Below are 11,802 nucleotides of genomic sequence, written 5' to 3' on the forward strand. Positions count from 1 at the left end.
CGGGAATAGGCTGATTAGAGGTACTGGTGGGTGGTTTGGGTGGCTCAGTCCATTAAGCTTCCAACTTTGGCTCAGGTTACAATCTAAGGTTGGTAAGTTTGAGCCCCACATCACTCTTCTGTGAGCACAGAGTCTGCTTTAGATCCTCTGTGCCCTTCTCTCTCTGTCCTTTCCCTGCTTGTACTCTCTCTCTTTCTCAAAAATAAACATTAAAAAAAAAAGTACAGGTGGTGGGGCTTCCCTGTCACCCGCGACCTGCAGGTACCTGCGGCCACAGGCGTTTCTGGGCCAGGAACAAGGGACAGGTGCTGGTGTTATATGTAGACGATGAAGGTGGAAGGGCACTACCTTGTATTGATCGCCCTGCGAGCCCACCTCGCAGTCTGAAACCTCCTTCACGTTTTCTGCGGCTGAAACACAACTCCGTTCATCAGTGCCCTGCCGCTTCCTCGATTTCCTCCAACCGGGGGAAGGTTCCAGCGCCTCACATGCGGGGCTCCCACCTGCTGCGGTTTTAAATAATGAACACACAAAAGATTTCATTTTCCCATTTGCTGAGGATTTTATGGTGTTTCTTACAGTAAATATAAAGACATATTTTTTCTATACTTCATAGCATAAAAAATGTTAGTATCGAGTAGACAACTAGATATTGGTATCATTGATCCCACTTCCTGTTATTTATGATATTTGCTTTTAACTGAGCAGTTCATCAATCGATGTATACAATACATCAAATAGATAAACTGTTTTGGGCTTATGTTCTCTAGTGGGTTAATAGAGATAACTGGAGATGTGAGCAGCTCATATCATACTTTTAATATCCTATTATTTTCTGACACAGATAATCCAATTTCTGATTCTTTAACTAATTTAGAGAATTTTTTATGTTATTTCCAAAATGCATTAATAAAGGACTGCTAATCACTTTTTCCATTAACTGTAAACTCCATTAATTGGGGCTTCAGAATTGTGTGGTGTGAACCGAGGTTCTATAAAAAGCATTCAATAAATATTTGTTGTATGAATATATAAGCTGATTAATGATGGTGAGGCATGATAGTGCTGAATAGTCAACTTTTCAAAAGTTTTATTGCCATTAATTAAAAATTTTTTTCTTCACATTTCAGTGTGCATTTTGTCTGCTTTTCATGTATAGCTGTGTATGTGTGTATAACTTGCTATACTAGACATTTAATTTTTCCACTGTTATCCACCATGCACTGAACCTACTCACTCGAGTAAAAGAATACAAACAGAAAGTGCAACACATTTGGGAGCTATTTTCACATTTTAAAATTTCTATATATTTCTTTTTTTTAAAGTTTATTTATTTATTTTGAGAGAGGGAGAGAGAGAGTGCAAGCAGGGCAGCAGCAGAGAGTGAGGGAGACAGAGAATCCCAACCAGGCTCCATGGAGCCCAATGGGGGGGCTCACATCCACTAACTGTGAGACCATGACCTGAGCCAAAATCAAGAGTTGGACGCTCAACTGACTGAGCCACCCAGGCACCCCAATTTCTATGTATTTCTCATAAAATGAAAGAAACTATGCTTTTGTTGTTCACAAGTTATAAGGAATGTAGTAAGAATATATGTATAAAACTAGAATCCGAGCATGAAAAGGTGCCAAGGACTGTGGGATGGCAGTGGCTTTGAAACCATGTCCAGGAGGAGCTGGTTATGATGCTCTCAAACCTCTCTTCTTGCCTGTGTCCACAACAGAAGTTCTGCAATGGAAGAGAAACAGGGGAGGCTGAGGAGGTAAAGTGTTAGAGGCCCCTTGCAATGAAGAACAATCAAAGTTAAGAATAACCTCAAAAATATTCGAGAATGAGGGAGAGTTTCTTTAGTGTGTTTTAAGAAGATTAGTAGCTACAAATCACTGGGAAAATGTGGAATCTTAATATTGGAATCAAATATTGGGATCATAATCAAATTGATATGAAGTTTAGCCCTTCTTGAAAATAATTAGGATAGAAATGTATGTTCCTGGGTGAGAGAGTTCTTCATGGCAGACCAATGCTCTCACTGACAACAACTAGGAAAAGTGGAATAAATTATACAACATTATGTGTTTGAAGGCATCAGGTAGATGGGGAAACAGCAGAATTGAATGAACTAAAATTTCCAAGAGGGTAAACTTTTCACTGCGAACTAATGATAAGCACTTGTTATTTCTCCCACTGGCAGAGTTTGACCAAGCAGAGGACTAGGCTACAAATGGAAAAAAAAGAAAACTAACAAAAATTTTAGTGGTCACATGGAGCTGAATTCACAAAATTGGAGAATCCAAGGGGACCCCAGAAAGCACTTTCTGATTTCTACATGAGAGAGTAAAACACATATTCCAGAATCTTCTGAAAGGCAGTAAAATCTCCACTAACCTCACAATCCTTAGGAAGCAAGCATCCTTCCGGACCCTCCAGCCTGGTGAAGGTGAAGAGGGCCAGAAAATAAAACAGACCTGAGAAGAAAGTTCTAGAAAGAGTGGTGAATTGGCCCCGAGGAATACAGCTATGTCTTATTTGGATATATTTTGTGCTTTTATTGGAGAGCATCTGCTTGGGGACAGAGAAATTGGGAGAGATTTTAAAACTTAGCAAAACACATTTAAGAATCAGCCATGCTATTTTGTGAACCAACAGCTCACTGTCTCATTTCTGCATAGAATTCCATTGTACAGGTAGACAGCGTGTTAATCTTTTCATCTGCTCAAGGACATCTTGGCTGTTTACAGTCTTTGCCAACTGTGAATGGCAATTATATTCATGTAAAACATTTATTGTTCTCATTTTAGCAATTCTAATTGTGAGATCTCATTGTGTTTTTAATTTGCATTTCCCTAAACACCAATGATGTGGAGCTTTCTGCTATACTCCATTGATATATGGTTTTTTTTTCCATTGATATTTTTATTCCAGGCTAGTTAGCGTGGTGCTGGGAATGAAGGCTGGGTGATGGTGGAATTTTCTGATTTTCTAACTGAACCTCAGTTTTGGGCAATCACTCTAAACCTTGGCCTTAAGACCAAGGTAGTGTTCCTACCTCTCTAGAAATAGAAGTTCATTTTCCCCTCTTTCATGTTGAGTGCGTTTCCATTACTACCCCCGCCTTTGGTTTTGTCACTGTTTGCTCTGCAGACTGAGGTTTTTATTCACTTGAAAGATAAGGGAGAAGGAGCTGGGTCGATTTCAGTGGTGGTCTCCATTCCCTTTCCCCAGGGCCCCGAACTGTGGTTTAGCTCATCTTCTGTCTTGGGTGAGCAAATGTGCTGGTGCTGTTTTCCCCAGAGGCACCTGTCTCTGTAGCTATGACTTGAGTTCTTTTGTGGCCTCATAAAAATTAGTCGACTTCTAGCTTTATAGCTGTTTTCTTACTTTAAGGATGGGAGTGATGCTCTTTCTAACTCTCTGTATAACCAATCTAAAAATCAGAATTCCATTTGTCAAATTTTGAAGCTGTTGGCTGGTAGACTAAAGAACTAAGCTGTAAAATCCTTAAAGGATAAAAGTGGATCTCCTAAACCCATCTTCTGTGTTTTAATTTTAGATACTATATTTTTTAATTCTAGAATATCCACTTTAGGGCTATGGTGTTTGGAAGACCTACCAATCTTTCAGTTAAAAGCTATTGAGGGCCCCACCCTAGAGGAAGGTTGAGGGAGAGCTAATCTAAATCTTATGCAACCTGAAATTTAGTAATTAGATGAGAGTTGCCAATCACTGACTGTTTCTGCCTGATAGAAGAGATAGTTAAGTGATGGAAAATACTATCTGGACCCTCAAAGTTTCTTTTGTCCAAAATATGCTGCATGCAATTCAAAATTACAAGACATGTAAAGAGGTAATATGGAAAAGCTAAAATCAACAAGACAAAAAAAGTAAAATAACAAAACTCTAAAACAAGTCTGATAGATGATCCAGAAAATAACCTCTGCAAAAAAGGCATTATAATAATTATAATTAAGGTGCTGAAGAAAATAGAGGATAGACTTAAAAATGAACAGATGGAGATTTTTTCCCAAAGAATTAGACATCATATAAAAATTGCTTATAACTGAAGAATATGTATGTGAAATTAAGAAAAGAACAGATAGGCTTAAGAGCAGATTGGATAGAATAAGATTCCTGAACTGGCTAATAGAAAATGTCCAAAGTATGATGCAAAGAAAATACAGAATAGAAAAAGAGTAGAAGAGAGTCATGTCCAAAGTTCCCAGTATGCATGCAATTGGAGTCCAAAGAGGAGGAAATAAAATGGAGAAGAAAAAATATCCCAAGAGATATTTTATCTATAAATATATCATAGCAATGATATCAGCAAAATGACAAACTAGAAAGTTCCAAGGACTGATTGCTCCATATAACACACACACACACACACACACACGCATGCACACAAGAAGCTGTATAGGAATCAATTTGGAAGAGTTGTGAAAACAGTAAAAGGCTTATAAAAACCAAGCAAGAGCCATCCTAACTCCATCTCCTGCCAGACATGACCTGGTGAGAGTCTTGGTGTTAAGCAGGTAGTGACTTGGTTCCCAGCACACTCCTCAAATCAGAGGAAGTGGAACAGATTAAAACTTTTTTTCTCAAGTTATTGTGTACATCTGCTGTGATCTGAGGATACCTGAAAGACTGATGTAAGGCGTTCATTTCTGTCTTGCATAGCTCGGAACATAGGAGGAAAAGTAGCGGGCCGTCTGTAAAAGCCAGAAGAGAACTATACGCACAGACGCCTGATGCAAGGGATTACAGGTGGGAATACAGAATGGACCATCTAAGGCCCAGAGAAGCTGGGGTTCGACTCTTGGAAATTAGGATATTCAGAAGCGGCCGCATATACGGGGAGAATTTAGAGAACCATGTGCTTGCCCAGACAAGATGTATGCTCGGAAAAGTTCTGAGAGTACATTAAGTTTTCTCCCTGGCTGATGGCTGAACCAAGAGGTCTCAAAGCAAGCCTTGCTCTAAGTGCTGAAGAAATGCCCCAGCGCTGAGCCAACCTGGAACAGCAGCGAAAAGAGGTTGTTCACTTTTGGGGTTTATTTATTTATTTATTTTTGTATTTTCTTTGTTTCAAGGTTAAGTCATTCAAGAAAATCTGCGTGTGTAGCTAAACATGAGCTAAGGGAACAGACTTCAGCAATCACAATGGCAAGGAAAAGTTTTTGAAAATCGGTTGAGACAAATCTGAAACAAAAGGACTACTATAACCTTTAATAAGTAAAATAAAGCAACATCAAAGTCATTCCTGAANTGGCAGGTAACTAAGGAAACCAAGAAAAGAAATATAAGAGCAAAATGAGAACTTCAGCAAAGAGATAGAAACTATAGAAAGGAACCGGACAAAATTCCGAAGCTAAAAAATGTACAATAATTCTAGTGAAAAATTCAGAGATTCAACATCAGGTATGAGCATGCAGAAGACAGAATCTGCAAAGTTGAAGATAAGACAACTAAAATCATGGAGTCTGAGAAGAGAAAAAAAATAATAATGACAAGAATAAAAAGAGAATTAATGATGTGTGGAAACTTCCAAGCAGACTAGCATAAGAATTATGGGAATCCCAGGAAAAGACAAGAGAGAGAAAGGGACAGAAAAAATATTTGAAGAAATGACATAACAAATTTTCTAAATAGGATTAAAGAGATAAATAACGCAAATCCGAGTTCAACAAATTCCAAGTAGAATTTGAAAGACACTATAATGAAATTATCGAAAAACAAAGACAAAGTGAGAATCTTGAGAGCAGCAAGGGAGAAATATGTGATCACATTCAGGGGATGTTTCATAAGATTACCAGTCAATTTCATACCAGAAACCTTGGAGGTTTGAAGGCAGGGGATGATATGTTCAGATAGCTGAAAGAAAAATCTTATTAACTGAGAATTTTACAATAAACAAAACTGTCTTTCCTTTTTGAGGGAAAAAGGAAAGAAATTAGACATTTCCAGATAAACAAAATCTGCTAGAATTCCTTACCATAGACCATTCCCACAAGAAATGCTAAAAGAAATCCTTCAGATTGAAATGAAATGACTTTAGGGGTGCCTGGGTGGCTCAGTCGGTTAGGCATCTGACTCTTGGTTTTGGCTCAGGTCACGATCTCACAGTTTGTGGGTTCAGGCCCTAGGTCAGGCTCTGTGCTGACACTGTGGAGCCTGCTTGGGATTCGCTCTCTTTCCCTCTCTTTCTCCCCCCTCCCCTTCCCCACGCATGCTCTCTCTCTCTGTCTCAAAGTAAATAAATAAACTTAAAAAATTAAAGAAAAAGGAAATGAAATTACTTGATAGTAAATAGAACCCATATGAAGATGTAAAGATCTCTGGTGAAGGTGAGCAAATATAAAAGCCAGTGTGTGGAATATCAAGGAAACCTGAAAAGCAAAAACATCCTGAAAAAGAAGAATAAAACTGGAGGGCTCAAACTTCCTGATTTAAAACTTACAATAAATCCACAGTAATCAAAACAATAAGGTATCGGAATAAAGATGAAAATGTAAATGAATGGGATAGGATTGAGAGCCCAGAAATAAACTCTTACACGTATGGTCAAATCATTTTCTTTTTTTTTTTCTTTTTTTTAATTTTTTTTTTTAATGTTTTATTTATTTCTAGGAGAGAGAGAGAGACAGCGTGAGCAGGGGAGGGTCAGAGAGAGAGGGAGTCACAGACTGAAACAGGCTCCAGGCTCTGAGCTGGCAGTCAGCATAGAGCCCGACGTGGGGCTCGAACCCACGAACCGCGAGATCATGACCTAAGCGTAAGTCGGACGCTTAACCGACTAAGCCACCCAGGCGCCCCTGGTCAAATCATTTTCAACAAGGTGCCAAAACCATTCAATGGGGAAAAAAGTTTTTTAAACAAATGATCCTGGGAAACTGCAGATCCACACGAGAAAGAATGAGTTTGGGCTCTTACCTTATACTGTATATAGAAATTAATTTAAAATGTATCAAAGAAGGGTACTTGGGTGGCTCAGTGGGTTAAGCGTCTGACTTTGGCTCTGACTTCTGCTCAGGTCATGATCTCACGGTTCTTGGGTTGGAGCCCTGCTTTGGGCTCTGTACTGACAGAGCACAGTATGCTTCAGATTCTGTGTCTCCTTTTCTCTCTGCCCTTCCCCTGCTCATGCTCTGTCTCTCTCTCTCTCAAAAATAAATAAGCATTAAAAAAATGTATCAAAGACCTAAATTTAAAGACTAAGAGTATAAATCTTCAGCACATTGGATTTAGTAGTTATACGTTATGAATAATGACACCAAAAGTATAGGCAACAAGAGAAAAATTAATTGAACTACATAAAAAAACTTCAAGTACTAAAATATTAACAAGAGCAAAAAACCCCCATAAAATGGGAGGTAATATTTGTAAATTACGTATTTGATAAGGGGTTAATATTCAGAAAATACAAATATTACAACTCAAGAACAAAAAAACAAAGTGCTCAAATAAGAAAATGGGCAAAGGACTTGAAAAGACACTTCACCAATGAAGATAATGCAAACAGCCAAAAAAGCACGTGAGAAAGGCTCAATATTACTCACCATTGGGGGAATGTAAGACAAAGCCCAAGGATCTAGCACTTCACACCCCATAGGATGGCTATTATCAAAAAAGCTGAAAACAACAAGTGTTGGCAAGGACATGGAGAACTTGAAATTCCTGTACATTTTTAAATGATGAGGCCGTTTTGGAAAATAGTTTGGTGGTTCCTCAAATACTAGATGATACGATCTAGCAATTCCATTTCTAGGTGTTTTGTACCCCCCACTTCCCAAACTGAAAGCAATGACAACCAGATACCTGTACACCAACATCCACAGCAGCAATATTCGCAAAAGCCAAAGGTGAAAACAACATAAATGCTCATCAACAGAGGAATGGATAAACAAATGTGGTACATACATTCAATGGAATATTATTCAGCCCTCAAAAAACAATAGGAGTTTAGCACATGTTCCATATATATGAACCCTAAAAATATTATTATGCTAAGTGTAATGAGCCAAACACAAAAGAATAGTATATGAATCTACTTATGTGATGTACACAGAACAGTCCAATGCATAGACACAGATAAAAGACTATAGGTTACCTGAGGCTGAGGAAAGGGGGAAATGATGAGTTACTGTTTAACAGGTATAGACTGTCTTCAATGATGAGAAAGTTCTGGAAATGAGTAGTGGTGATTAGCATTGTAAACGTTAATGCTTCAAAACTGTACAGGACAAAAATGGTTAAAATGATAACTATTATGGTAAATGGTAAAGTAGTATATGTTTGTCTTTAAATAAATACATAATTTAGGAAAAAATACATAGGATTTATATTTCTACTAAAGTCAAGCAAAATTGATATCTATTATTTTATCTTTTAAGTTTATTTATTTTGAGAGAAGGAGAGTGAGCCAGCAGGGAAGGGCAGAGAGAAACGGGGACAGAGGATCCCAAGCAGGCTGTGTGCTGACAGCAGAGAGCCCCATGTGGGGTTGAACTTACAAACCGTGAGATCACGAAGTGAGCTTAAGTCCTGCGCCTAACTGACTGAGCCACCCAGGCGCCCTAGATATCTGTTATTTTATTTTCTTTAACGGAATGATTAGTCTTGCACAATAGACCAAGTAATGCTGGTGTTTGTAATGTTTCTTGAAATTAGTATTCCTATTTTGTAATTATTAAAGCTGTAAGAATTATTTTTCTTGAAATGAATCCAGGAGTGTTTTTTTCTTTTATTAAGCCAAATGATAATCATTTTTTAAAAAGTTTGAGGGCTCTATCATGAAAACATGATGATAATTACATCTAAAATTTTATCCATATCTTAGTAAATATTATGATTGAAGTAATCAACAAAAATCTAAACTGATAATTATAAGTAAAACTATAACTGAAGATTCATATGGTTTAGAAATATTGAAAACAGTAATAATAAAATACAAAAAAAAACACTTGGTAGAAATAATGGGCACAAAAATATTGACAACAGGCAAAATTTTACTTGGTAAGATGTTTTATTTGGTAAAATATGGGTAGGTAATTAAAATATTTTTTTAAAGTTGAAATGTTCAAGATCTTGAATAATTGCATTTAGTTAACCATTGAAAATACATTTAGTGAAAAAAAACCTGTAGAAATTGATGCAGAATATACGATATTGAATTTTGCTTTTATCTACAGTTTCAAGGAAGTGAATTAAGTGAATTAACTGAATGAATATTTTAATGAGACTTTCTTAATTTTGAGATGCAAAGTGTTGTATTCTTTTGATAAATGTGGAAGCAGCAAGGTCAACACACAAATTGCATCAAAATGGCAGTAACAAAACTATGGAATCAAGAAATCTTGTAACATCAGGTTTCCTGGTCTTTTGCCTGAAATTTTGAAAGGCTTTCATTCTTCTCTGAGAAGCAAAGAGGCAGATAATACACTTACTTGCTTTTGAACCTTGTACCTAGCGCTGAGGACAAGAGAAGCATTTTGTTTCGGGAAAAAGATACACTTTACCAATTTTCTTCCCCTTACCAATCTTTTCTGATTCTAAAAAGACCTATATCATCTCCTATCTTCAATAAATTACTGTGGAATGGTCCCAACTTCTAAAGTTCTACGTATTCCTCTAAGTTCGAAGAACTCTAGGAGTATAATTTGGTATTATAGAAATGAAAAGATCAGACTTATTTTAAAAAGTAATTCTAGGGACACCTGAGTGGCTTAGTTGGTTAAGAGTCTGACTTTAGCTCGGGTCATGATCTTGCGGTTTGTGAGTTCAAGCCCCCCATTGGGCTCTGTGCTGACAGCTCAGAGCCTGGAGCTGCTTCAGATTCTGTCTCTCCCTCTCTCTCTGCCCCTCCCCTGCTTTCGCTTTCTCTCTCTTTCTCTCAAAAACAAACATTAAAAAAGTAATTCTGTATCTCACAAATTATATGATCTCAATAAATTATTACAACTTTTCTAGCCTCTTCTTCTTCATCTATTTTAACAGATGGAAAACTCTTACCTCATGCATTTAATGTGAAGATTAAGTAGAACATTATTTGTAAGCCACTTGGCATATTAAATATTATTTGATAAATTATCATTTGTTTTCCTTCTAGTAAGAACTGTGAACCAGAACTTGTTCATTAATTCCTTAAACCTCAATTCAGTTTTACATCCAAGTATTTTTTATATTCATACCCCAAATTCAGTATTTAGCTGATAGATCTCATTGTTAAGTTACCTAGTACCTTATACACCTAACTCTGATTCAGGTGGGCTGTTTGAACTGTAAGGAGTCAAGTCAGTCAGCAGGAGTCTGTGGTTGGGACCCATTGCCAAGGTGGGAGGCAAGGCTCGTGCCCTAGGATAAACTGTCCTGTGGGTGGAGAGAAGCTTTGTTAAATCAGGGAGCTGTGGGGGTCCAGCGTAACTTGAAAGGCTAAGGCATCTCACCGTCTCCTTCAACTGACACATAGTCATACAACAAACTACTAGCATGATTGTTCAATCCAAGGCTACTTACTCAGCATACAACACATGGTAGATGGTGTGATGGGCTGAAGCAGATTTTTATCTCAGGGTTTTTTTTTGGGGGGGGGTATATATGTGTTTTTTAAGTTCCTAAGCGTAAGGTAGAATGCATGTAAGCCTATAGGTGGTGGGAAATAACTACCACACCTCTTAGGAAAAGCATTTTCTGGTGAAAGAGGAATTGTGTCGTTCGGGGGCAATTTTTCTTGAGTGGCAAGGTGCTGGATGTTGTCTGAGAATAGCTTCAACAACAACAGGTCTCAACAAAAATGTGACATTAATGAGTGAACCACTATGATAAATAATTCTCTCTCCGCTTTCCCCCAAAATTTTCTAGGGCAGCACAGCACATTCCAAAAGAGGGTATTATTAGCAACACATTATAGACCTGAAATGACAACTTATGGTGATAAAATTTAGGGGAAAGAGTAAGGAAAATTGAATCTGTAGATTGGAGTTTTGTTTTTGGCTCTATTATCTTAGGGACGTCTCTTTAAACATACTGGCTGATTTTCCTCATTTGACTAATAAGGGAATTAGAGCAGATTCCGTTGGCAAGCTCATATCATGTTAAGTTTCAGGCAGGTTAAAATAAATAATGGATAGTTCTTTGACAGCCAAGGTAAATTTTCACAATAATAGAGAACGCTTATTTACACATTTAAGTCGGGAATTGGAAATAGTTGCCTGGGTCTTGCCTGGTACTTGCAAAACCAAAATGAATTTAGAAGTGTGTGTGTGTGTGTGTGTGTGTGTGTGTGTGTGTGTGTGTAGCTGATAGGACAGTGTTTTATGATGAAATATTCTTTACGGTAAATTCAATGGGGTAAATTTTCTTTAACGGAAGCTTCTTTACCAGAGGAGCTTTTAAGCTGACTTCTCCTGTTTCTGGCTTCATAACTCTTATTGTTTTTACAGTTTTACTTCTTTTTTTTAGGTTTATTTATTTGCTTTGAGACAGCATTGTGCCTATGAGCAGAGGAGAGGCAGACAGAGAGAGAGGGGGAGGGAGAGAATCACAAGCAGGCTCTGCACTGCGAGTCACAGCTGGATCCCAGGAACCTGGGCTGACAGCAAGAGTTGGATGCTTAACTGACTGGAGCCACCCAGGATCCCCTAGACTGTTTTACCTCCTAAATGAAAAAGATAACAAACAGAAATTAGAGAAGTTTTGAAACAGCTATACCTCCTGCCCCCAAATCAGAATCAATGTGAATATGGTTACACCTGGTTTTATTTCACTCTCTAAGAATTATTTTTTAAAAAATTGTTTTAATGTTTA

At 37.6% G+C, this 11,802-nt stretch overlaps 1 protein-coding gene across 2 annotated transcripts in view; it reads right to left on the reverse strand.

Moving 5' to 3' along the window:
- The window catches only part of LOC144227729 (spermatogenesis-associated protein 31E1-like), a 51,622-nt gene extending 51,223 nt beyond the window's left edge, over window positions 1-399 (reverse strand). For both annotated transcript variants that reach the window (XR_013334035.1, XM_077759484.1), the window contains exon 1: window positions 349-399. The gene's annotated coding sequence lies outside the window, so the exon portion shown is untranslated. The remainder of the gene's footprint in view (window positions 1-348) is intronic.
- Between the last annotated feature and the right edge of the window lie 11,403 nt (window positions 400-11,802).

This window comes from Crocuta crocuta, unplaced genomic scaffold, assembly GCF_008692635.1.
Source record: "Crocuta crocuta isolate KB4526 unplaced genomic scaffold, BGI_CrCroc_1.0 scaffold41, whole genome shotgun sequence".
In the NCBI taxonomy this organism is placed as follows: domain Eukaryota; kingdom Metazoa; phylum Chordata; class Mammalia; order Carnivora; family Hyaenidae; genus Crocuta; species Crocuta crocuta.